The sequence below is a fragment of the Lithobates pipiens genome, unplaced genomic scaffold, assembly GCF_037356315.1.
Source record: "Lithobates pipiens isolate NorthernLeopardFrog02 unplaced genomic scaffold, aLitPip1_a1.2 Scaffold_16, whole genome shotgun sequence".
Classification (NCBI taxonomy): Eukaryota; Metazoa; Chordata; class Amphibia; order Anura; family Ranidae; genus Lithobates; species Lithobates pipiens.
In genome coordinates this window covers 266,212,408-266,239,613 of record NW_027507748.1, presented here as the reverse complement: position 1 = coordinate 266,239,613, position 27,206 = coordinate 266,212,408, and positions in this window count along the sequence as shown.

The following is a 27,206-nucleotide window of genomic DNA, read 5'->3' as shown; positions in this document are numbered from 1 at the left end:
TTTTCCTGCGTATAATATTTTCCATATTGTCCATTTTAACCATACACAGATTTAACTGGCCCTTCATCATTTGCATCTCCTGTTTCAGCGGGAACAAATCATCCTCCACCTGGCTGACTCTCTCCTCCATGTCTGATATACGAACCGCAGCTTTCTGTACTTCGTTTTTTAGATTTAACCCATCTTCTCTTATCTGCTTTAACTGATCTGATACATCATCCAATGATAATTTACATGTATTAACTGCAGATAAAATTTCTTTTAATGATGGTTCTTTTCCTTTTGCCCAAGTTTCTCGTTCTATGCCTATCTCAATGTCCCGTCCAGTATCCCTCTCTGTGGAGGGGTTACTCACGGACGCTTGTGCTTCCAATATTCCACCTGTTACACCCGTTGTGTCCGATCGGGCTGCTACATGTATTGTTTTATTTAAACTTGTCGGCTCTATTTCTGTCGTCGAACCCTGGCTCTTCCTCCCGACCGTTTGCACTGCTACAATACTCTGCGGCCGCCCTTCTCCAATTTGCACGTTCTTTTTGGGTGTTTGGTTTGGAGTCTGATTAGGTGTATGGGCATATCGCTCAAGTTTAGAGGCTGCGGCTGCAGCAGCAACGCCTGTCAGCCCGGACGAGTGACCAGCCTTGTCCTTAGAGCTGCGCAATACTTGAGATCCATTGTGTGTGGCCGCCTCCTCCACCCCCCTTTTCCTGGTCATACCTTCGGATCTAACGTCTTTTTCCACCGGGGGGGTAACGCTCTATCCCAAACTTCGTTTTTAGTTCCCTCTCTCACCGGGATTTCTTACGTGGGAGTCGATGTTCCTCTATGGGAGAGCTTTCTGTGGCGGCCTCCACACACCTCCGCTGTTGCGCCCTTCGGTCAACCGATTGTACCGTTGCTCTTGCTCTTGTGGCGTCACAGCTTCGCAGCGTCCCCTCGTTTCGGCACCTCAGAGTCTCGGCTTCTCCTTCCCTCCTCCTCCTCCACACTACCTCGGCAGCATTAGTCTCTGGAGCGAACGGTAAGTCTGAGCCCACCGCAACCTCTCACCCTGACATCTGGTCACGCCCCCGAACTACTGCCTTTTCAGTTGGTAGACTCGCCCCCCTTCCGTGAGTTTGTGCAATGTGCGGTTCCTCAGCGGCAGGTTCCCAAACGCCACTTTTTCTCATGGGAGGCGATTTCGTCTCTCTACCGGCATGTGGAAGGCAATGTCCATGCCTTCCTGTGCTTTGTCCTTGGAACCAGCTGTGCTCTGTAGGCATTCAAGGGGCTACGCAAGTACGCAGGCAAAAAGATGCTATGCTGTGCTTGCGCTGGTGTGCTTGGGGAACAGGTGCCACACTGGGGCAGAGATTTGTCATCTCTGCAGAGGCAGGCCAAGAGGTGGTTGATGCCATGCCAGCTTAAGCCAGGAATGGTGGTTTGTAACAATGGCACCAATCTCCTCTCTGCCCCCGACGGGGACAATTTACCCATGTGCCCTGTGTGGCTCACATCCTTAACTTGGTGGTGCAGTGGTCCTTGGGCAGGTACCTGGGCTTACAGGTTGTCCTGAGGCTGGCCAGGAAAGTATGTGTGCATTTCCACTGGTCATATAATGCCAGTGCTTGGCTGGCTGACCTCCAAAAGGAATTGAACCTGCCCAAGAACTGCCTTACCGGTGACATGCCCACCAGGTGGAACTCAACGTTGGCCATGCTGCAGCGTCTGCACACACAGCAGAGGGCCATCAATGAGTACCTGTGCGACTATGGCACCAGGACAGGGTCAGGGGAGCTTGTTTTTTTTTTCACGCCAGTGGGCTATGATCAGGGATGCATGCACTGTCCTGTCACCATTTCAGGAGGCCTGCATCAGTGACACCGTCCCTTTTGTCCACCTGTTGGAGCACACGCTGCATGGAAAAATGGACAGGGTACTTGAGGCAGAACAGAGGCAGGAAGAGGAGGACTTCCTTGTCTCTCAAGTTCCCCTTTATCCAGACAGTGTTCCTGCTGGCCCGCCGATCACACAGGAAGAGTAGGAGGAGGAGGAGGATTGTGTCAGCATGGAGGTGGAGCCTGGCACTCAACATCAGCAGTCTTTTAGGGATGATTTACAGTCCCAAGAAACCTGTGGACTTGTATGTGGCTGGGAGGAGGTGGCTGTGGATTATGTCGTCCTTAGTGACCAAGAGCACTCCGGACCGAATACCTCAGATAACCTATGCTGCATGGCCTCCCTGATCCTGCAAAGCCTGCGGAAGGATCCTCGTATTCAGCGGATCAAGATCATTACTGTCTGGTAACTCTGCTTGATCCACGGTACAAGGGTAAGGTTGCGGACCTTATCTTGCCATCGCAGAGGGAGCGGGGGATGAGACATCTTCGGGAAGCCTTCAGAAAGGTCTGTGCAACGCGTTCCCAGAGACTGGGAGGTTACAAATTCCTGGTCTTGGACAACGTGTTGCTGAGGCTTTGGTCAGTCACAGAAGGAGCGGTGAAGATGGTGGCCATCTGACCGATGCATTCAGACAATTTTTTAGTCCCAAGGTATGACCGGTTCCAGCAACCATCGCCAGTGTTTCATTTACATGGTGCAGGAATACCTATGGACAAGATCAGACTTGGACACCTTTCCCACGAAAATCCTCTGGGTTACTGGGTCTTGAGGAGGGATCACTGGCCAGAGCTTGCACAGTATGCAATTGAGCTACTGGCTTGTCCTGCATCCAGCGTTCTTTTGGAACGCACATTCAGTGGTGCTGGAGGCTTTGTAACCAATCACGCCTGTCCACCGACTCGGTTGATCGACTGACCTTCATAAAGATGAATCAGTCTTGGATCACCACCAAGCTACCAAGCACCTGAAGCTGATGTAATCGAATAATATTTTTTTAAATGTCACATCCCTTCAAGACCTATGCTGATGCTGAGTGACTATCCTGCTATGCTGACTGACTATCCTCTTCCTCCTCAATGATCCTGCTGATATCTTGGAAGAACATTTTTGGTTCTGGGCGCCGCCACCAGTGGCTAAGGCCCAATTTTTCAGCCCCTGTTTAACAGGGGCATGTAATTACAATTTTTGATGCAATACTTTGCAGCAGGGCTCCTTCCTGCTCTCCAACTAGAGTATCTGTGAGAGGTTGCAGTGTCATGGCACCAGCACCAGTGCCTAAGGCCCATTTTTCAGCCCCTGTTTAACAGGGGCATGTAATTACAATTTTTGATGCAATACTTTGCAGCAGGGCTCATTCCTGCTCTTCAACTAAAGTTTCTGCGAGGTGTTGCAGTGTTGTGGCACCAGTGCCTAAGGCCCAATTTTTCTGCTCCTGTTTAACAGGCGAGTGTAATTACAATTTTTGATGTAATACTTTGCAGCAGGTGGGGAAAGTTGATGTCGCGCTATTCTTACTCTATTGTAAGAGGGGGGCTGTTACAGCTTCTACTCTAACTAATACCATATAAATGACTTACAAATAGTATAAAGGGCCAATGCAATATTTGGGTGTGTGATAAATTATAGATGTTCTATATGGCTTGTAATTGGATGTAGTGTGGGTATTTTGTAGAAAAAAGTATTATAAAATAAAATGCCAAAAAAATAATATATAAATATATTAAAATGTACTGTAAAAATCTATAAACCCACTTGCAGAGGTGAAAATACCCAATACCCTCATTCCTGCACTCCAACTAGAGTATCTGTGAGGGGTTGCAGTGTCGTGGCACCAGCACCAGTGCCTAAGGCCCATTTTTTCTTCCCCTGTTTAACAGTTTCTGTGAGGTGTTGGAGTGTTGTAGCACCAGTGCCTGTTCAACAGGTGCATGTAATTACAATTCTTGATATAATATTTCACAGCAGGGCCCATTCCAGCTCCAACTAAGAGTCACTTTGAGGGCTTACAGTGTTGTGGCAACACCAACACCTTAGGCCCAAATTTCTGCAGAGCATATAGGGCAGGCCCCTACTTTCAAACATGCAACTTACAAACATCTCCTACTTGCAAACGGAAGGAGACAACAGGAAGTGAGATGAAATCTACCCCTAGAAGGGTTGGATGAAAAGAAGGATATTTTTAGGGACTTTAAGGAAGCCAAGATCTGGTAAGGTCACGTATTTCCATTCCTATGGGACTTTATATGAAAACATGAGCGGGTAAGGTCATTCATTTCCATCCCTTTAAGGTCAAAAGAAAGGGGGACAGGGAAGGTGGGACTTTATATGAGGCACATGATAGCAAAACATAATACCAGTTGAACAGGGGAATTTTATTCACATAGCAGTATAATACATTGTTATTATCGAATAAAATGTATAACATGGTAACTATAATAGCAAAAATGACAGCAGGGACATCAGAAGACATAACCACTGGTATTAATGGTAGATAAATAAACATAATAGTAAACATTAAACAATTTAATAACAATGGTATCTCAGAATATAATCATTGTAAAATTCCATAGTTCAACATGGACGAGCTTGTCCATGTTGAACTATGGAATTTTACAATGATTATATTCTGAGATACCATTGTTATTAAATTGTTTAATGTTTACTATTATGTTTATTTATCTACCATTAATACCAGTGGTTATGTCTTCTGATGTCCCTGCTGTCATTTTTGCTATTATAGTTACCATGTTATACATTTTATTCGATAATAACAATGTATTATACTGCTATGTGAATAAAATTCCCCTGTTCAACTGGTATTATGTTTTGCTATCATGTGCCTCATATAAAGTCCCACCTTCCCTGTCCCCCTTTCTTTTTACCCCTAGAAGGGGAAATTATCTCCTGTAAGAGTTGATATGGGAAAAATGTGTCTCCTCTCCACTGATGCTTTATCCCAATCCTTGTTTTACTAAAAACCCCAAATTTTCAAAAAACATTTGTCATTGGGACAGAAAGTGAGGTGAAATCTTCTGAAGAGGTGCACAGACAGCAAAAAAAATATTTTACAGGGGTGATAACCCTTCCCTATGATTTCCAAAAAGCTTAAAAATAGATTTTTTGACTGGAGCTACACTTTAAAAAATTACCAGTTCAAAATTACAAACAGATTCTACTTAACAACAAACCTACACAGTCCCTGTCTTGTTTGCACCGCCTGTATACTGCTGTTCTGAGTATATAGGGCCTGGGGGCCCCACGCCTTTCCTTTTTTTAAATTGGGTATGGGGTTCCCCTTAATATCTATACAAGACTCAAAGGGGCTAGTAATGGGTGGGGGGGGGGGGGGGCTACCCATGCCATTTTTCTCAATGATTTTCATCCATATTATCCATATAATAGCATCCTCTGTGACTGTGACATCATAATGGGCAGGGAAATCATCCGAGATGTCCCTATATAAGTCGCTGCACGCCGCGTCCCTGTCATTGTGAGCAGAGACAGTGACGAGGCAACATCTCCTGAAGAGAAGAAGAGAAGAACAGAAGACGGCAAGACGGCGACAGCGGCAGCGGTGACAGAAGACAGGGCCACCACTTGTAAAAGAGCTAGAAGAAGGCACGGTGGCCCGTTAAGAAGAACCAAAGAGGGGGGACAAGACTCCCGAAGTCGGAAGAAGAGGGCGACGGCAAAGAAGAAAGCCTGGCTCCCTTCCGTTAGTGAAAGAGCTAGCAAAAGAGCAGAAGATAGCGGAGGACTCCGGCGAGAAGACCCCCCGAAGACAGAAGAAGACCACCGGAGCTGTGCAATAAACTATTTTAACCCTTGTGTCTTGTGTTTTTTTTTGTACATTTTTTTCACAGGTAAATGGGTAGGGGTACATTGTACCCCATACTAATTCACATAGGGTGGGGGGCTGGGATCTGGGGGCCCCTTATTAAAGGGGGCTCCCGGATTCCGATAAGCCCCCCGCCCGCAGACCCCGACAACCAACGGCCAGGGTTGTCGGGAAGAGGCCCCTGTTCTCATCAACAAGGGGACAAGGTGCTTTGGGGTGGGGGGGCCGCACAGCCCCCCCTTCCCCAAGGCACCCCCCATGTTGAGGGCACGCAGCCTGGTACGGCTCAGAAGGGGGGGCGCTCGCTCGTCCCCACCCCTGTTCCTGGCCGGTCAGGTAGCGTGCTCGCATAAGGGTCTGGTATGGATCTGGGGGGACCCCCACGCCATTTTTTGGCGTAGGGGTTCCCCTTAAAATCCATACCAGACCTAAGGGCCTGGTATGCTCTCAGAGGGGGAACCCATGCAAAATTTGTTTCATAAATTTGGCGTGGAGTTCCCTCTTGAGAGCTGATAATTCTGTGAGAGTCGCCTCCGTATAGACGGAGATCCGACTTGTAGGCGACCTCCATTGAAATCAATGGGTACCAGTCGCCTACAAGTCGGATTGAAGTAGTACAGGAACCTTTTCTGAAGTCGGAGCGACTTCAGTAGTGTGCATTAAGACGGCTCTCATTCACTTACATTGATTTTTACATGTTGTCCGACCTGAGGCGACTAGGGGCGACCTGAAGTCGGATCTGAGTCACCCCTGTGTGAACCGGCTCTAAGTCATAGCTAGTTGAATTAGTCAGCTTAAATGTGTTAGATTCTGTTGGGTTCTACTGGGTTTGTTTGGATGTCCCAGATTGTTTATCTTTTACCAAATAAAGTATTGTGAAGGACTGTTATCAGACTCCAGCTCTCTCTTTAAAGAAGCTTATATGGAGTAGAAAATAAGTTGTTCCCTATCCCTTTTGAAATGGCTTACTTATCTACCAGTGCATTCAAGTTGGTAAATAGCTAAAACAAATACATATTTAACCTACTAATTTACTATATTGTTGAAAATAAGACCTCTTAGTAGAGGTGCATAAGCTTCTCCATACTTGTCAGTCAACAGCTGAAAAGTATAAGGCCGCGTACACACGGGCGGACTGTTCGCCCAACTTTGTCCGCTGAACAGTGTTTCAGCGGACAGTCCGCCCGTGTGTGGGCTTTCAGCGGACAGTTTCAGCGGACAGTTTGACGGACAAAGTCTTTCGGAAATTCCGAAAAACTGTCCGCTGAAACTTTGTTTGAGCGAACAGTCCGCCCGTGTGTAGGCTACTTTCGAAATGAGCAAACTGTTCCCGCTCGGAGGAAAGTCTGCTCATTTCGAGCGCGTGTGAAGGTAGGCGGGGCCCGCGACGGAGACGTTGCGGGCTCCGCCGCCTGGAATGGACTTAAAGGGGAACCCCAACGCCGAAAAAAATCGGCGTGGGGGTCCCCCCAAAGTCCACAACAGACCCTTGTCCGAGCACGCTACCCGGCCGGCCAGGAAAGGGGGGGCGAGCGAGCGCGCCCCCCCTCCTGAGCCGTACCAGGCCGCGTGCCCTCAACATGGGGGGTGCCTTGGGCAAGGGGGGGCCGCGCGGCCCCCCCACCCCAAAGCACCTTGTCCCCATGTTGATGAGGACAAGGGCCTCTTCCCGACAACCCTGGCCGTTGGTTGTCGGGGTCTGCGGGCGGGGGGCTTATCGGAATCCGGGAGCCCCCTTTAAGAAGGGGGCCCCCGGATACCGGCCCCCCACCCTATGTGAATGAGTATGGGGTACAATGTACCCCTACCCATTCACCTGTAAAATAAAAGTACCCAAAAAAAAACACAACACACGAGAAAAAATATTTTATTGCACAGCTCCGGGGGTCTTCCGTCTTCGGGGGTCTTCTCGCCGGACTCCTCCGCTATCTTCGTGTAGCTCTTTTGCTAGCGGAGGAGTCCGGCTTTCTTCCTCCCCGCCGCCGGCCTCTTCTCCCGACTTCGGGGGTCTTGTCCCCCTCTTCGGTTTTTCTGCCGGGCCACCGCGCCTTCTTGTAGCTCTTTTGCAGGCGGTGGCCCGGTCTTCTGTCGCCGCCGCCTTCCGTTCTTCTGCCGGGCCACCACGCCTTCTTATAGCTCTTTTGCAGGCGGTGGCCCGGTCTTCTGTCGCCGCTGTCGCCGCCTTCCGTTCTTCTTCTTCTTCTTGTTCTTCTTCTTCTCCAGGAGATGTTGACACGACGCTCTCTCCGGCCGGAATGCCAGAGCCGCCCTGCGCTGCCACTTATATAGTGACAATGGGGCGGTGTCACATGGTATATGTCACATGGGTTGGTCACATGGGTTGATGTCACATGGGGACTATGACATCGTAAGGGGGTGGGGTCACCATGTGACATCAACCCATGTGACCAACCCATGTGACATATACCATGTGACACCGCCCCATTGTCACTATATAAGTGGCAGCGCAGGGCGGCTCTGGCATTCCGGCCGGAGAGAGCGTCGTGTCAACATCTCCTGGAGAAGAAGAAGAACAAGAAGAAGAAGAAGAACGGAAGGCGGCGACGGCGACAGCGGCGACAGAAGACCGGGCCACCGCCTGCAAAAGAGCTATAAGAAGGCGCGGTGGCCCGGCAGAAGAACGGAAGGCGGCGGCGACAGAAGACCGGGCCACCGCCTGCAAAAGAGCTACAAGAAGGCGCGGTGGCCCGGCAGAAGAACCGAAGAGGGGGACAAGACCCCCGAAGTCGGGAGAAGAGGCCGGCGGCGGGGAGGAAGAAATCCGGACTCCTCCGCTAGCAAAAGAGCTACACGAAGATAGCGGAGGAGTCCGGCGAGAAGACCCCCGAAGACGGAAGACCCCCGGAGCTGTGCAATAAAATATTTTTTCTCGTGTGTTGTGTTTTTTTTTTGGGTACTTTTATTTTACAGGTGAATGGGTAGGGGTACATTGTACCCCATACTCATTCACATAGGGTGGGGGGCCGGTATCCGGGGGCCCCCTTCTTAAAGGGGGCTCCCGGATTCCGATAAGCCCCCCGCCCGCAGACCCCGACAACCAACGGCCAGGGTTGTCGGGAAGAGGCCCTTGTCCTCATCAACATGGGGACAAGGTGCTTTGGGGTGGGGGGGCCGCGCGGCCCCCCCTTCCCCAAGGCACCCCCCATGTTGAGGGCACGCGGCCTGGTACGGCTCAGGGGGGGGGCGCGCTCGCTCGCCCCCCCTTTCCTGGCCGGCCGGGTAGCGTGCTTGGACAAGGGTCTGTTGTGGACTTTGGGGGAACCCCCACGCCGATTTTTTTCGGCGTTGGGGTTCCCCTTTAAGTCCATTCCAGGCGGCGGTGCCCGCAACGTCTCCTTCGCGGGCCCCGCCTACCTGTACACGCGCTCGAAATGGGCGGACTTGCCTCCGCCTTACGTGGGAGAGTCCGTTCATTTCAAAAGTTGAGCGAACTGTTTGGCAAACAGTTCGCTGAAACAGTCCGCTCGTGTGTGGGCAAGTCCGCTCATGCAAATTTTGAGCGGACTGTTGCGGCAACTGTTTGACGAACAAAGTTTCAGCGAACAGTCCCCGCGTGTGTACGCGGCCTCAAGGATCCTAGCCAAGTGCTGGCTGTAATATGATATCTAATATAATTTCAAGTATGGTTAATTATGTAATTATTAACTAATTTGTCATATTCGTTATTATACTAAACATAAACATGGTTCTATAGATCTCCCTGGGAGATTATTTTATTTTAATTGAATTCAATATCATGTTACCTCAGCTATGTGCATGCATGTACAAAAAGTGTGTGTCTAATGCAGCCTGCGAACAGTGAATACAGCTATTAATAGGGTCAATGTTATAGTAAGCACCATTATCACTCATTTACTTATTGAGAATAACAGGTAGTGGCAGAAGCTATCCAACCCAGGGAAAATACAGGCAATGCTTACTAGCAAATCTGGTTTCAAAATACGGAAAATAGTCCCCCAGCAAATATTCAGAATTTTTTTTTATAAATTTGGTTTTAAGTCATAGATACTGTATGTTGTAATTTGAGATGTTTACATGATTGACACTTTAAATTAAACCCCATTTACTTTATTAAAACAGTTTTCTAATCAAAGGAAAGCACTTACAACCTTCATACCTAATAGTTACAGTAATAGAAAAAAGTGACAATGCATTTGAAAACCAATCAGTATTACTACATAAATCCATTTAAATATATTGTAATGACTAATATTAATATAATGGGGGGAGGTAATAGGCATTCAGCAGACATCCTCTTAGCATCATATTCCAGGCTGCTAAGAAGGGCAGATGCAAGGACATCTAATTTCCACCTTCCAATCCACTCCATCTAGTGAAAAAGATTGCCCAGCAGTCAAAAATCAAAGTCACACTGTCCTGGTGAGAGCCGGAATGGTAACAGGTCTTAACATGCCAGGAGAACAGACATGCAAGCAAGTGAAAATTTGGTCTCTGCTAGGTGATGAAAGTCACAGCACACACACACACACACACATACATATATATATATATATATATATATATATATATATATATATATACAGAATTATATCCATTTGATCTGAGTGCTCATTTACAATATTTCTTGAAAAATAGTAAAAAAAAACTTTTATGCAACAAAATGTGTGTGCAATATTGAAAAGAAAACAATGTTTCTAATAAGTTACGGTATACATATAGTATATGTTTAAAAAATGCTGGATATTATATCACTCTCTATTTGTTATTTGTTTTTTTGTTCAGGGTTTTTGTAAATGTATGGCCAGTTTGCAACTATGTGGATATTCTGTTAAAAATCTAATTTAGAAAATCATTATAGACCAGAGTCAATAAAACATAGGTCAGAATATATATTAAAGCCTGTCTGGGGATGAGATCCTCCCTTCCAGAACGCCCACCCCACCTGGAACACTGGTAAGATGAGCTGTGTGTCATAGTCTAGACTGCAGATTTCTGTGCATTTCTTACCTCCTTGCTGCAGTTTTTTTCCTTGTCTTCTCATTCCTTTTACATGTATTATTGGCTTCTGCACTCACCTATAGCACTGCAAATTGAAAAGGAAATGTCATTTAAGTCACAATTGTATATACTATATTATTATTATTATTATTATTATTATTTTTGCTGTTTTTAAAAAAAAGTAGAGTTACCTTTTAAGGTATTTCCAATATGGAATTGGGCTTTCATTTTAAACAACATTAATAATTATTAAAAGTCCCCATCTTCTCTTTTCTAAATTTCAGCACTGTTGCCCTGATTTCAGCCTGTGGGCCACAAAATTGTCATCCGGGACTAATAATTCCCCCAAAACTTCATGCTAGCTTTAAATGTTTACTTGATATGTATATTGTATATGGAAGCTATTTACCTGCCAAAGAATCTGGATTTCTGTCAATCCAGTCTAGAGTCCAGACAGAGGAGCCATGTTATTGACCTAATTTTTCTCTACCACGGTTAATACATTTTGGTCACCTCCTCATCCCAGCCTGGGACTGGACAGCCCATAGGTGCTTTTTTTATTCACTCAACCAGCGGGTTGGATTAAAAAAAAATACATGATTCCCCCATCCACACATTCTAGGTGGATGGGGGAATCCTCCCAAATGAGGCTTTGTTTTCTGACAGTGGGGATAGTTCAGAATACGCTAATCAAGCAGACATTTTCCAACAGGAAGGTTGAAAGTTGATCAGTGGGGATAAATGAACACCCCCTGGTTCGGTTCACAGCAGAACACGCAAACAGGCAAAAAAATTGTGCGAACACCATTAAAGTCTATGGGGCGCAAATGTGAAAAATCAAAAGTGATAATTTTAAAGGCTTATATTAGGGTTGTCCCGATACCGATACTAGTATCGGTATCAGGACCAATTGCAAGTATTTACACGAGTACTTGTACTAGCATAAAAGTTGCTGATGCCTGACCCGAAACCTGGTTGGCGGGCGGAGTCCGTGGACGGAAAAGGCAGGTGGTATTAGTGGGTGGAGGGGATGGGCGGAGTCATCGGAGCAGAGAGCGAGTCCTCACCTGCAGTGGGACTAGCTAGGTAAGCTTGCAACGTACAGGGCGCGGCTGCATCCGGATCAGTGACCGGAGCCATCACATTCAGTCAACGTCAGCTTGGACATCCCGATGACCATCTTGGTACACCCTGCACTTGGCCACAGTAAGCCAGCAGCGGACATCTTGTTACACCCAGCTTATATAGTTTGGGCTGGGTGTAACAACAAGATATTTGCTGCTGCTTACTGTAGCCGAGGGTGTACCAAGATGAGCATTGCAGCATAACATTTCAAAATCCTTTCCTCGTGTCATTTATTGCTGCATTTCAGTGCTTGTCCATAAGTGCCAGCCATCAGTGCCAGCCACCTGTCAGTGCCCATTTGTGCCACCTATCAGTGCCATCTATCAGTGCCAACCACCTGTCAGTGCCATTTATCAATGCCAGCCAGCTGTCAGCACCATCTATAAGTGCCCATAAATGCCACCTATCAGTGCCATCTATCAGTGCCAGCCACCTGTCAGTGCCATCTATCTGTGCCCATCAGTGCCAGCCATCAGTGACAGCCACCTGTCATTGCCACCTATCAGTGCCATCCATCAGTGTCTACCAGTACACATAAGTGCCACCTATCAGTGCCACCTATCAGTGCCATCTATCAGTGCCAGCCATCAGTGGCAGCCATTTTCACTGATGGTTTTTCAATGGACCCAGAGAAACTTTCAGCTGTCCTACAATGACCCCAACCTGTGGGTTTACATCCTCTGCAGCATTTTCTTGGCTTTGCCAACTATTATCGGAAGTTTATTCATAACTTTTCATCTCTGGTCAAGCCCCTGACTGATATGACCAGAAAGCACAGTAACCCACAGAGCTGGTCTCTGGAGTCCATTAAGGCCTTTGAGAGTCTCAAGGCTGCTTTTGTTTCTGCTCCTGTGTTGCAACATCTTGATCCTATGTTACCCTTTATCCTTGAGGTTGATGCTTCTGAGACTGGAGTGGGCGCCCTTCTATCTCAATGTCCTACCTCTATGCTATGCATCCTTGTGGCTACTATTCCAAGAAATTGTCACCTGTGGAGTGAAATTACGAGATTGGGGACATTTTAGCCCTGAAAGAATCATAACTATAACCATAACCATAACCTAATCATAAGAATCTCACATTCTTGTCTGAGGCTGAACGCCTCTCTCCCAGAAGGACGGACTCTTTTCCTGTCAAGTTTCAATTACATTGTCTCATTCTTACACGGTAATAAGAATGTAAGGGCTGATGCTTTGTCACAACAATTTTCCTCCACTTCCAAGAGTCTGTTCTGGTTCCTGTGATTCCTCCTGATCATATTCTGGCTACCAGTGTCACTTCTCCTTTGAGTGACAAAATTCTTGCCGCTCAGGTCCATGCTCCATCTGAGAAACCTTGTGACTACTGCTTTGTCTCGGAGAGTCTCCATACTGCTGTGCTACAGACTAGTCTACGTGCTGTTGTAACCACCTTCGTAGCTGCCTGTTCCATGTGTGCTCAGAGTAAGACTCCACAAAACCTTCCAGTGGGCCTCCTATAACTCATATCCAATGGAGAGAGGCCCTGGACCCACCTGTCTATGGCTTTCATTGTGGAGTTACCCAACTTCCAGGGCAACACAGTTATCCTTATGGTGGTTGACCGATTCTCGAAAATGTCTCATTGTATTCCACTTAAGAAGTTGCCCACTTAGACCGATACCGGGGGGGCGTGACCGGATGGAGAAGGAGGAGGTTGCGAGTGTGTGAGAGAGTGGCTGTCTCGCTCTCCCCTCCATGCCTATAGTATACCGCAACGTGCGGCGTCTCACCCCGTTAACCTGCCGGTTCGCATAACTCGACACGGACGGAGGATGGCCAGGAAAAACGGCGTTTAGCCGATCGTTCCATCCCCGCTTACCTGCCGGTCCACATGCTTTGAGCCAGACAGAGGATGGCCTGGAAAACCGGCGTTTAGCCGACCGGATGACTGAACGTTTCCCTCTGTCTACCACCACGCCTATCACCACGCCGTATTACAGTGAATGGGACTTGCAAAGGCGCTGACGGCGGTGGGTGATATTGTGAAGGGGAAGGCTTTCTTTCTGATAACCATGGAAATGCTGGATTGGGTCCTGGAGGAATGACACTAGTAAAGGGAAATGGAGAGCAACTTCTGACATATGCAGTGGAGAGACACAAACAGGCAATCCTAAGGAACTGGTGAGAGTGAACTGCCAAGTAGGGTGGTGAGTGTGAAACACCTATGTGAACTGTGTTTTTGATTATATATAGGAGAAGGAAGATGGACGTAATATATACTTACCTGCTGGACGTGTTTCCACTGTTTTAATCCTGTAACCCTCCGCTTACAAAAATATTGAGAACTGTAAATTCCTTCTTTGGAGGGATTTCAATGCAATTTAAAGAGTCTGTTTATACTCTCAAATATATCGGATGGAGCAGGAGCTGTTTGGATCTATTTGGAATCATAGAGGTCCTGGTATAGCCTAGAGTACACCGGATAGAGTGCAAACCATGCTGAATGCGTTTTCCTATCCCATGGTCTGGGTTTTTTTTCCTTTTCTTTTTTTTTGTTTTTTCTTCCCTCCTCTCCCAGCTCCCTGGTGTGAAAGCCTGGACAAGGCCCTATCATTGCCTTAATCTTGAAACCCAAGTACTCTCTGCACATAAGAGTATTGAGAACTGTAAATCGTTTCTTTAAGGGGACTGTAACTTGTATTAAATTGTTTATTGATATATCTAAACGGGCTGATTGGAGGGGGAGCTATCTGGATCCATTTGGAAATTGGGAGGCCCTGGTATAGCCCAGAACGTGCCCTACAAAGCCTAAATTAAGTGGTGTGTATTCCTATGATTTTTGGCCCTTGCTTTTTTTTTTTTTTACATTCCTTGGTGAGAGAGAAACCAAGCATATTTATAGAGTTTGGGAATATTATCTTGGAACAACGTAAAGTTATCATGCCATCACATCGTGCGACTAAAGCAAGTCAAGCAGCTGCAGCTGCAAAACTAGAAAAGTATGCTCATAATCCAGATCAGGGGCCTAGTCAGACCTCCCCAAAGGGGCCGCAACAAGGTCAGCAAGCCCAAACCAATAGGCTATCAGGCGCTAAAGGCACCAGGAAAAGTCATGGGTCAAGTCTCCCTCCAACGGCTGTGGAGGAAAACGACAAAGGAGTAAACTCCCAGGGCCAGGTTAAAAATATGAGCCTAGAAGGGGCAACCGGGTCACTAGAGGAGGGACTACAGGAAAGTTTTGAACCAGACTCAGAGCCTGAGCCAACATTGAAGGAGGTTCTAGTGGCAGTCAACCTTTGTAGAGAATCCCTGGGAGGAATGAGTACTCAACTTATCTCCATTCAGGAGGAATTATCCTACGCCAGACAGGATATCCAGGGGATCTAGGAAAGGACCACAGCCCTAGAAGATCGGGTGGGCCAGGTCGAAGATGACTTGACCCCTCTGATACGGGAATTCAGAGTAATGCAAGATCAGTTAACTAAACAGGAAAACAAATTAGATGAAATGGAGAATAGGATGAGGAGGAAGAATATCCGGATCATGGGTTTGCCAGAACTGTGTGAGGGTTCAGACCCTATAGCTTTTTTGGAGAAATGGCTTAGGGATATGTTTGGCCAGGATATTTTTTCATCATCGTTTACTATTGAAAGGGCACACAGGGTCCCCTCAAGACCCCCACAGATGGGTGCCCCCCCAAGACCATTTTTGGCCAAGTTACTGTTTTCTAAAGATAAGGAGACTATCACCCGTAAAGCGAGGGAGAGGGGAAAGATTGAATACAATGGTTCTCGAGTATCGATTTTTTCGGACTTTTCTCCAGACCTTCAAAGAAGAAGAGCCAAATTTGGGGAAGTCAAAAGGAAACTCCGCCAAATAAATGTGACTTATGCGTTACTATATCCTGCAAGATTACGGATAAATACCCCTGAAGGGACTACAATATTTGACAACCCTGGGGGTGTGGAGGAGTGGTTGGAGGCCCACCCCCGGAGATCTTAGTAGTAATGGACTCTCGGGTCTGACTGGTCTTCTGCTCCCCCCCTTCCTCCTTGTTTTGGAGGGGGGGGGGGGGATACGGGTTCACAAGTATCTTTTTCTATCTTTTTGTCTGTTTTTAAGTCTTCTTTAGAATTTTTTGTTGAGGTGGAGGTGGGAAGAGGGGGATAACTGGTGAGATGTTATTTGGAGGGGAGGGGGGAGGGGAGGGCGAGCTGAGGGAGGAGAGCTCCACGCATGTTACCCCGTGGGTTGGAAGGGTCGGCGAGTTGCTCACCTCCTACATCAAGTGTATGGAGTAATTTTTTTTGTTTGTAGTAGGGCGGGGGGGGAGGGGAGTAGCGGGGAGGGGATGTGGGAAGGGGGTAGAGTATAAGGAAAAGACGCGGTGTGTTTTACAGGCAAGGTGTGTATGGGAAGGTCACAGAAGGAGGCCCCAGGAGAAGCCTAAAGAGGCGATGGGAGAAGTGTGTGAGAGGGGGGAGGGGTATGGTGGGAGAGAAAGGGGATTAGGGTGTTTAAGGCATGGTTGGCAGGTGAGAGAAGTGTGCAAGAAGTATTTTTGCGTTAAAAGAGCACCATATAGAGCACATTCATGTAGAATAAAACAATGGGTAAAAGTAAATCACATAAAAGGGAATAACAAGGATGGGTTGCAAGCACTTATATTTATGATGAAACAAAGGGTAAAAGTCTATCACATAAAATGGAATGATAAAGACGAGTTTCACAAATTAGTTTTTAGGTATGGGTATTAAAATTATTAATGAGTGAACGCACAGTTTTAAGGGGAAGAAGTCTCGCCCTATATTCTTGGAATGTTAGAGGGATGGGTGACCCGAAGAAGAGGACTGCAGTTAAGCTGACGGCTAGGTCTCACGGAGCAATGCTTCTTTTTCTCCAGGAGACACATTTTACAAAAGCTGCTACTACTCAGTTGGGGTGGGAGGAATATCATATTCAATATTACTCGTGTTATACCTCCTTTTCCAGGGGGGTTAGTATTTTCATTAAAAGGGGGGTTTCATTCAACTGTATGCAGGTGAAGATTGATGAGCAAAGGAGGTATATTTTTCTATACAGTAAATTAGAGGGAAAGTCTTTGATCTTGGCCAATGTTTACATACCACCGCCTTCTACTATGGATATTCTGTATGACTTGGTTGAGTTTGTGCTGGACAAGCCGGAAGTCCCATTGATATTAATGGGGGATTTTAATATGGTTATTGATAAAACAATGGATAGATTCCCCAGTATGAGGACCCAGCAAGGAGGCACAAGGGAGCCCGGCTTATTGCAGTTTATGGGAGAAATGGGTCTGAAGGACCTCTGGAGAATTCAGAACCCAAAATCTCGCTCTTTCTCGTGCCTTTCCGCCACGTATTCAACCTTGTCAAGGATAGACATGATTATGGGGAATGATGAGGCGGTGGCATTAATAAACAAAATAAACTATATGCCAAGAAGCTTATCAGATCACTCAGCAATGAAAGCCCTCTTAGATATAGGGGAGAGAAACCAGCAAAGAGGTTGGAGATTTAGCCCCGTATGGTTGGAGCTTATGGGAGACCCAAAGGAAGTGTTAAGCTTACTTAAAGAATATGTAAATTTGAACACAGGCTCGGCTTCGCCGGGGATAGTATGGGATGCATTAAAAGCCTACCTTCGAGGTCTTTTGATACAACAGATGTCTAAAATTAAAAAACAGTTTGGAGAAAGGGAAGATTCTGCTTCAGAGAGAGTGGTAAACTCAGAAAACCGGTATATAAAAAATCCAACATCAGAGAACCAGGGACAATGGCTAAAAGCGCAGCAGGAATATTGCCATATAATGCTAGAAAAGGCTGAAAATAAATTTATATTTCAGAAACAATTAGCATTTGGGGAAGGAGAAAGGGTAGGTCGGATGCTAGCATGCTTGGTGAAGACAAATTCAACCCCGTCCATGGAAGTAAGGATTAGGATGGCAGATGGTAGGATATCCACAAACAAAACAGATATTTTGGAGAGATTTAGAGCTTATTACGAGGATTTGTATCAATCTAGCCAGGCCGAGATGAGGGAGGAAATGGACACATTTTTTAGTCCATTGGTAATACCGCATCTCTCTAGAGAAGACGAGGAAATGCTAGATGGCCCTATAACGGTGGAAGAGATTCAGTGTATAGTGCGGGAAATGGCAGGTCAGAAGGCTCCTGGTCCAGATGGCCTCCCGGTAGAGGTGTATCGCCATTTTGGTGAGGTGCTAATCCCGGAGCTCCTAAAGACTCTTAATTGGGCGATAGAAGTAGGGGAGCTCCCGTCCTCAATGAGAGAGTCAAATATAATAGTGTTACCAAAGGATAACAAGGATCCCCTGACTCCCTCATCATATAGACCTATCTCCCTGTTGAATCTAGACGTAAAGATCCTAGCCAAGGTTTTGGCAAAGAGATTGAACGGAGTGATAGGAAAAATTATTCATCCTGATCAATCAGGATTTATTCCTGGGAGATCCACGAGTATAAATTTAAGACGGGTTTTTCTGAATCTCCAGATACCAGTGGACGGTGATGATCAGAGAGCTGTTTTATCTCTAGACGCCGCTAAGGCGTTTGACTCATTAGAGTGGAGATACCTGTGGAGAGTTTTGAGGGAATATAAGGTAGGGCCGGTATTTATAAAATGGGTTAAAATGCTATATAATTCCCCGTAAGCAAGGATTAGAATAAATAATGAGAGCTCAGCTGGGATTCGATTAAAAAGAGGTACGAGACAGGGGTGTCCTCTGTCCCCCCTCCTGTTTGCTATGGCAATTGAACCCCTGGCTATATCCCTGAGATCAAACACGAGGATAAAAGGTTTTAAGAGAAGGGAGGAAGAAGAGAAAGTAGTACTATTTGCAGATGACCTCCTTCTGCTTCTCGATGATGTCCAACACTCAATAGGGGAAGTGATGTACAGAATAACTAATTTTGGACATCTTGCGGGTCTAAAAATAAACTGGGATAAATCTTGCATATTACCTATAGACCCATTGGATAGTCCCCTACCGTGTGAAGCTGCACATATCCAGATAGTGAGTGAGATGAAGTATCTGGGTATTAGCATTACCAAAGATCCCAAACATTATGTGGTAAACAACTTGGTCCCATTGTTATCCAAATTTAAACAAAAAATTAAGATTTGGAAAAAACTACCTCTATCAGCAGCAGGTCGTTGTAACCTTATTAAAATGATATTCCTGCCGCAACTTTTATATGTGTTACACAACTCGCCAGTATGGTTACATAAGGTCTGGTTCTATAAGATAGACTCCATATTTAGGGAGCTGATATGGAAGGGGGGACAAGCACGCATTGGGTTAAAGACTCTGCAACTTCCAAGTAAAGAGGGGGGGAGTTGCACTCCCACACCCGTTCAACTACTTCCTAGCAGCCCAGCTACAGCATTTGGCAGGAGAGGAGGTAGAGAGAGGGGGTTGGAAAAAGGGAACTCCCCTTGAACAACTGCTCGGGAGACCATTGGTAGTGGCGTTAGAGGCAGGGATGGTTATACGGGAGGTCCCTACACTAGGGTTAATGACAAAGGTGTGGGAGACAACAAAAAGAATATTGGGATACAAGGGATATACAGAATACTCCCCCCTATGGGCAAATAATAAGTTAGATGAGGTTCTAAAAATAGGACAAGTAAGGGAATGGGAAAGAAGGGGTATAAATTTTGTTCACCAAATCTATCAGAATGGCAAAATGAAGCAATTCCAAGAATTAAGGAATCAGTACTTAATTCCGAAAAAGTCCTTCTTCAGATACTTGCAGATTAGGCATGCTATGGAGAAGCAGTTTGAGGGGGCAGCAATAGTATGGAGCGAGATGCCAGTAATTAAGGATTTACTCCGAGCAGTATCGGGGAAAGGATTAATATCCAAAGTGTATGTAGAGTTGTGTAAGGAAACCCAGGGGAAAAAACAGGTTCAAATAAATAGGAAAAAATGGGAGATGGATGTGGGCAACATTTCGGAAGAACAATGGGAGAGGACTCTTGAGGTGGCACCTTGGGTGTCCATCTCCCCATCTCAAAAGTTCTCACACTTACTCCTATTGTATAGAGCATATTATACCCCTAAGAGGATGGCCCAGTTTGGCAGAAGGACGGATGCAGCGTGTCCTAGATGCGGAAGGAAAGAAGGAGACATGATCCACATGTTTTGGAGATGCCCTAAGTTACATCGGTACTGGAGGGAGGTGGGGAGAATAGTTAGTCAGGTTTTTGAGATGGTAGTGGAAATAGAACCGGTGGGATGTGTATTGGGATGGACTAAGGGGAGTGGTGAACCGAAAGATGGTAATCTTGCAAAAATAAGATGTTTTTTTCAAGCTAGGAAACTTATAGCCCAGAAATGGCAATCCTCTACACCTCCAACGAGTGGAAAGTGGGTGCAAAACATGAACAGAGTTATCCTGAAAGAAAGAGTAGCTTATATAAGACAAGGTGGTATTAAAAAATTTGACAGGATATGGAAGGTATGGTGGGAGAAAATGAACGATGGTGCTTTTTAATAAGAAGGAAGTATGAGGAGTGAGTAAGTATGAGTGGGGAGGTGATGAATGTAGGGAAGGGAAGGGAAGGGAAGGGAAGGGTGGGATGGGGATATGTAAAAATAGTATTGTGTCCTTACCCTGTTTTTTTATTATTATGGAAGGATTGTTTGTGATGTTTATAATGAAAAAGAAATTAATAAAGATATAAAGTAAAAAAAAAGAAGTTGCCCACTTCTGAAGAAATGGATTCCATTTTTGCTCGACAGATCTTTCACTTACATGGGCTACCCAAGGTGATTGTCTCGGGTAGTCAGTTTGTGTCCCGGTTCCGGTCAGCTTTTTGTGCACAGTTGGGAATTCAGCTTACTTTCTCCTCTGCATATCACCCACAGTCTAATGGGGCCACAGAACGAGCCAATCACCCCTCTTACCGTGGGCGGCGTTTGCTCATAATAGTGCCTTGAATTCTGCTTCCCGATTGTCCTGGTTTATGGAGAGCTGTGGTTTCCAACCTTCCATGTTGCCTGACTCATTCCTGCACCATATAATGCAGATGCTGGCAATCGTTGCTTGAACCAATCAGACTTTGGAACTGAGGACTGAAAAATTGTTTAAAGGCATCGATCAGATGGCAACCTTCTCCACCGCTCTTCCTCTGACTGAACAAAGCCTCAGCAACACATTGTCCAGCACCAGGAAATGGTAAACTCCCAGGTCTGAAAATGCATTGCACAAACCTTTCTTTAAGGCCTCCTTGTAACATGGATCAACAAAGGTTGCCAGACAGTAATGATCCCTCTCCTTGATACCACAAATCCTAGGGTCCTTTTGCCGCTTTGCAGAATAAGGGAGGCCATGCAGCGTACGTTTGCAGTGGCATTCAATTCTGAGTCTTCTGGGTCACGAAGGATCACATTATCTGTAACTACCTCCTCCCAGCCACATATAACTCCTTTGGTTTCTGGGGACTGAAAACCATCCATTGAAGACTGCTGCTGAGTGTTATCCTCTACATCCATGCTGACACAATCCTCATCCTCCTCTTCTTCTTTCTGTGAGTTTGGTGGGCCCACAGGAATGCTATCTGGGTAAGGAGGGCCCTGAGAGGAAAGGAAGTCTCCTCTTGCTCCTGCTGTTCTGCCTCAAGTGCCTTGTACATGATTCCATGAAGCGTGTGCTTTAGCAGGAAGACTAGAGGGACAGTGTCACTGATACACGCATTGTCGCTGCTCACCATCCTTATGGCCTCCTCGAATAACAGGAAAGTGCATGCATATTTGATCAGTAGCCCCTGGTGTGGCGAAAAGAAGCCAAGCTCCCCTGACCCTGTCCTGGTGCCATACTCACACAGATACTCACTGATGGCCCTCTGCTTTGTGTGCAGCCGCTGCAGCATTGCCAACATCGAGTTCCTCCTTGTGGGCATGTCACAAATGAGACAGTTGATGGACTGGTGGCATTCCCTTTCAATGTCAGCCAGCTGAGCACTGGCATTGTATGACCGGCGGAAATGACCACAGACTTTTCTGGCCTGCCCCAGGAGATCCTGTAAGCCTGGGCACCTGCTGAAGAACCACTTCACCACCAAATTCAGGACGTGTGCCAAGCATGGAACATGGGTCAAAGTGTCCTTGTCGGAGGGCGGAGAGAAGGTCGATGACAATGTCGCATACAACCATTCCTGGCTGAAGCTGGCGTGGCATCAACCACCTCTGAGCCTGTCCCAGTGTGGCTCCTGTCCCCTAGGCAGACCAGCTCAAGCACCGCATGGCATCTTTTAACCTGACTTATTGTGTAAGTCCTTGAACACTTACAGAGCACCGCTGGATCAGAGGAAAAATCTACAGAAGAGGCCATAGAGGAAGAAGAAGAGGAGAGGTGGAGGAGAGAGTTGTGGCAGAATCACCACTAGCATTTTGGAGGCATGGTGGCGGAACAAGCTCCAACAAAACAACAGCATCATACATGCTAGGGGGAGTACAACTGGGGGGATCCATAGAGGAGAAGGATCTGGGGGTTTTGGTAGATCATAAGCTCAATAATAGCATGCAATGCCAAGCTGCTGTTTCCAAAACGAGCAAAGTCCTTTCTTGTATTAAGAGAGGTATGGACTCCAGAGAGAGAGATATCATTTTGCCCCTGTTCAAATCATTAGTAAGACCTCACCTGGAATATGCAGTTCAGTTTTGGGCACCAGTTCTCAAAAATGATATCGGGGAACTGGAGAAAGTGCAGAGAAGGGCAGCCAAACTGATAAGAGGCATGAAGGAACTCAGCTATGAGGAAAGATTAGAGGAACTGAATTTATTCACTCTTGAGAAGAGGAGAATAAGGGGGGATATGATCAACATGTTCAAATATATTAGGGGTCCATATAGTGAACTTGGTGTTGAGTTGTTCTCTGTACGGTCAACCCAGAGGACAAGGGGGCACTCATTACGTCTAGAGGAAAAGAGATTTCATCTTCAAGTACGGAAAGGTTTCTTCACAGTTAGAGCTGTGAAAATGTGGAATAGACTCCCGCCAGAGGTGGTTCTGGCCAGCTCAGTAGATTGCTTTAAGAAAGGCCTGGATACTTTCCTGAATGTACATAATATAACTGGGTACTAACATAGGTAAAGTTGATCCAGGGAAAATCCGATTGCCTCTTGGGGGATCAGGAAGGATTTTTTTTCCCCCTGCTGTAGCAAATTGGAGCATGCTCTGCTGGGGTTTTTTTTTCGCCTTCCTCTGGATCAATTGTGGGCATAAAATTGGGTATTTGGATTGTACGATTATTTTTTATTTTATTTATTTGTTTTTAAGGTTGAACTGGATGGACTTGTGTCTTTTTTCAACCTGACTAACTATGTAACACTGAACACTGTCCTGCATCCTTCCCAGCCGCCACCAGAGTTACCCAGTGTGCCATGAAGGAAAGGTAACGTCCCAGCCCATGCCTGCTGGACCATGAGTCAGCGGTAATATGAACCTTACTGCTGACTGCCCTGTCCAGCAAGGCCAAAACATTGCCTTCTGCATGCCGGTAGAGAGCCGGAATGGCCTTCCATGAAAAAAAAAGGCATTTTTGAACCTGCCTCTAAGGTACAGCACATTCCACAAATTCACAAAAGGGGGCAGAGTTTAGCAGCTGAAAAAGCAGTAGTTGCAGTGCAAGCAACTTCGCCAAGCTATCATTTAGATGCTGAGCATGTGGATGACTGGAACCAAATTTCTTTTTACGGTTCAGCAACTGGGTTAGGGAAATTTGCCTGCTAAAATCAATTGGTGGTGTACAGATTGACTGCAAGTACTTTGGACACCTATTGCTATACCTTCATCCCTCTCAGTACAGGGTTTTGAGAGGACTGGAGGTATAGTAGGGTTGGAGATCCCAGATGAGGAGCAAGGAGAAGTAAAGAACTTTTTCTTTGATGTGGGTCTTTCAAGTGCTGTTGCCAACAGACTGCATAGCAGGTCTTCATATGTCTGGCCAAGCTGCTGCTGTTCTGGCCACGCTTGATCCGCTTCAGACATGGGTTGCAAACAGCAAAGGTGCGACCTGCTGCACATGTGTTGAAAAAGGCCCACACCAAGGAACTTTTAAATGTCAGCGGGGAGTCAGCAGCACCCTGCACCTGCGAAGCTCTGCGGTGTGATGCAATTGGGTGGCTGCCCTTAAGCTGCCCCATAGAGGACATCCTGCCTTGTTGAAGTTGTGCTCTCTTCCTCCTCCATCTCTCTTCTCTCAGGCACCCAAGTACAGTCAGTGACCTCACCAAGCTTGGCAGTAAGCTGCAGCTGGGGGAGTATAACTGCCAGTTTCTTGTCCTTTCATGGCACCCCCTCTCTCTAGGCTAACATTACTCCCTTCCTCAACTAAGAAACCAACATCAGAGCCTTCAAATCGCTGGGCATCCTCCGGTGTACCCAACACTGTGGTCGAATAATTCTGGGACTCCTCTGTGCATGATGGTGGGGGCTATGAAATGAGTGACTGTGGACAAGGAGCTGGTGGAATCAAATGGGGGGATTTTTGGGACTTTAGATGAGGCACATATGCGGTGTGCCTCCATTCCTAATGTATATAGAAAAGAGAAGGAAAAATGTGACTTTAAATGAGATGGATGACTTTGTGGAGGCAAATTGAAAAAAAATGCAAATTTATTAATAAAGAACATTGCATGAAAATATGGCAATGTTAAAAACTACATATACAGTAGGCATACTGATTCATATTGACTCCACCCACACATAAATACAGGTGTGGCATGGGTAGAAAATTACATGGGTATAGTAATTCTAGGGCAGTTAAAAATTACATTGCAATAGATAAATTCATATATATACATATATCATGACACAGTACTAGCAGCAATAGTATAGATTTATAAAATAGGACCGTAACTGATAAATACATGAATGTCAAGAATTGATAGTCTCCTGCAGACTGAGATTAATATGTCCGTTACACACACAGGTCAGCAGATACTGTGTACACCGCCTGCACTTTATTAGAAACTGTATAAAGGCTGCAGTGTATTGTATACTGTGTACACCACCAGAAGTGTAGTGGAAACTGTACACACTGTATTAAATACTGTGTACACTGCCTAAAGTGTATTAGAAACAGTACACCACAGAATGCACTGTAGATATAGGCTACACTGGATGCAGAGTATATATATATATATATATATACATATATATATATATATATATATATATATATATATATATATATACATGTATACAAGACTATATATATATATATATATATATATATATATATATATATATATATATATATATATATATATATATATCAAATACACTGTCACTAACTGAATAACCTGCCTGCTTAATCTAACTCAAGCTATACATTGTTGCAGTACACTGTCTGAACTGTATTAGAAACTGTACAATGGCTGTACCGTATTGTGTACTGTGGAAAATGCCAGAAGTGTAGTAGAAACTGTGCACACTATATTAGATATTGTGTATACCACCAGAAAAGTAGTAGAAACTGTACACACTGTATTAGATACTGTGTACACCGCCTGAAGCATATTAGAAACTGTATTTCACCGCCTGCATTCATTAGAAACTGTACACAACTGCACTGTATTGTGTACTGTGTACACCACCAGAAGTGTAGTAGAAACTATACACACTGTATTAGATACTGTGTACACTGCCTGGCGTGTATTAGAAACTATTAAATACTGTGTACACCACCATAAAAATTGTAGAAACTGTACACGCTGTATTAAATACTGTGTACATTGCCTGCGCTGTACAACGGCTATACTGTATTGTATACTGTGTACACCACCAGAAGTGTAGTAGAAACTGTACACATTGTATTAGATGCTGTGTACATTGCCTGCACTGTATTAGAATCTGTACAATGGCTGCACTGTATTAGATACTGTTTACACCACCAGAAAAGTAGTTGAAACTGTATACACTGTATTAGATATTCTGTACACCTCCTGCACTGTATTAGAAACTTTACAATGGCTGCACTGCATTTTATACTGTGTACACCACCAGAAGTGTAGTAGAAACTGTACACACTGTATTAGATACTGTGTACATCGCCTGTGCTGTATTAGATATACTAGACAGACTATATATATATATATATATATATATATATATATATATATAATCAATCAAATACACTGCCACTAACTGAATAACCTGACTACTTAATCTAACTCAAGCTATCTCTCTGTTCACGCCAACAACACTGCACACGGCCGCAGTATAAGCAGTATTATATAGTGTGGGGTGTGGACTTAGTCTCCCTGAGCCATGATTGGCCAAATGCACCCTGCCTTTGGCCAATTATGGCTCACTCAGCAGAACATGCTGTGATTGGCCAAAGCATGCAGGTCAGGTGCATGATTTGGCCAATCATCATACAGCAATGCACTGCGATCTTGCGCATTATGGGGCATTCCACGGCGCTCGAATTTCCCGCAAACAGCCCATAATGTCTGTTGTTCTACAAACTTATGTTCGACCCAAACATCAAGCTCATCACTATTGATCAGTAGACTGAGTTCTGTACAACCACCCTGCCTATACATACTGTAGACTGAAATTCAGCCAGTCCCTGCTGAACCAGATACATTTTGATCCATGTATGGCTGGCTTAAGGAGCAGCAAACCAATAATTTCTCTGCTCTTTCGCCCTATTAACATATTCCTAGTCAGTACATATACAGTATGCATACAACACATCTGACTGCTGCCCTTCCCTCTTCTAGTCACATATAGGATTAGAGGCTACCACAACATTAGATTTAGGTTGTTACACTTGTTTCATTTAAGTATACATTTCTTTTTTTAGACCATTTATTCATTAATTGATAGAAAGCTTAATTAATTGGTGAGTTTTTATACGTTCATGGATTTCAGGTTTAATGGCAGCACCTTTATAAACCCGTAGTGGCCAGCAACATTAAAAACGTCAGATAGTAAACAGCAGGGTGGTGACACAATTCTAGTGGTGGGCACCATTTTAAATCTTCAATTGGGAGCACAACTATAATCTTCCAGAAATTCCTAATATACAAACAGATCACATACCTTATATGTTACCTTCCCTGTAAAATGATTACACTTTATAGGAAAAGGTTTTAGTCCAAGCACCAATGTAACCTGCACCGGGGCCTCGTGTTATAAACCTTAAAAAATACATTTTATTACAAATTTCCAAATACAATTTCAATAAAATGTCATCTGTCACATCACCCATTTTTTTCAGTTAAAAAAAAAAATAAAAAAAGAAAGCAGAACAAACACCAGAGTAGTGTAGTATTAAAAGAATTTAGGTTTATTAATTGAAAATAAAAAATATGCTCTCGCACACATCAATACAACCGGAGGCAGGTCAGAAGCTCTAGG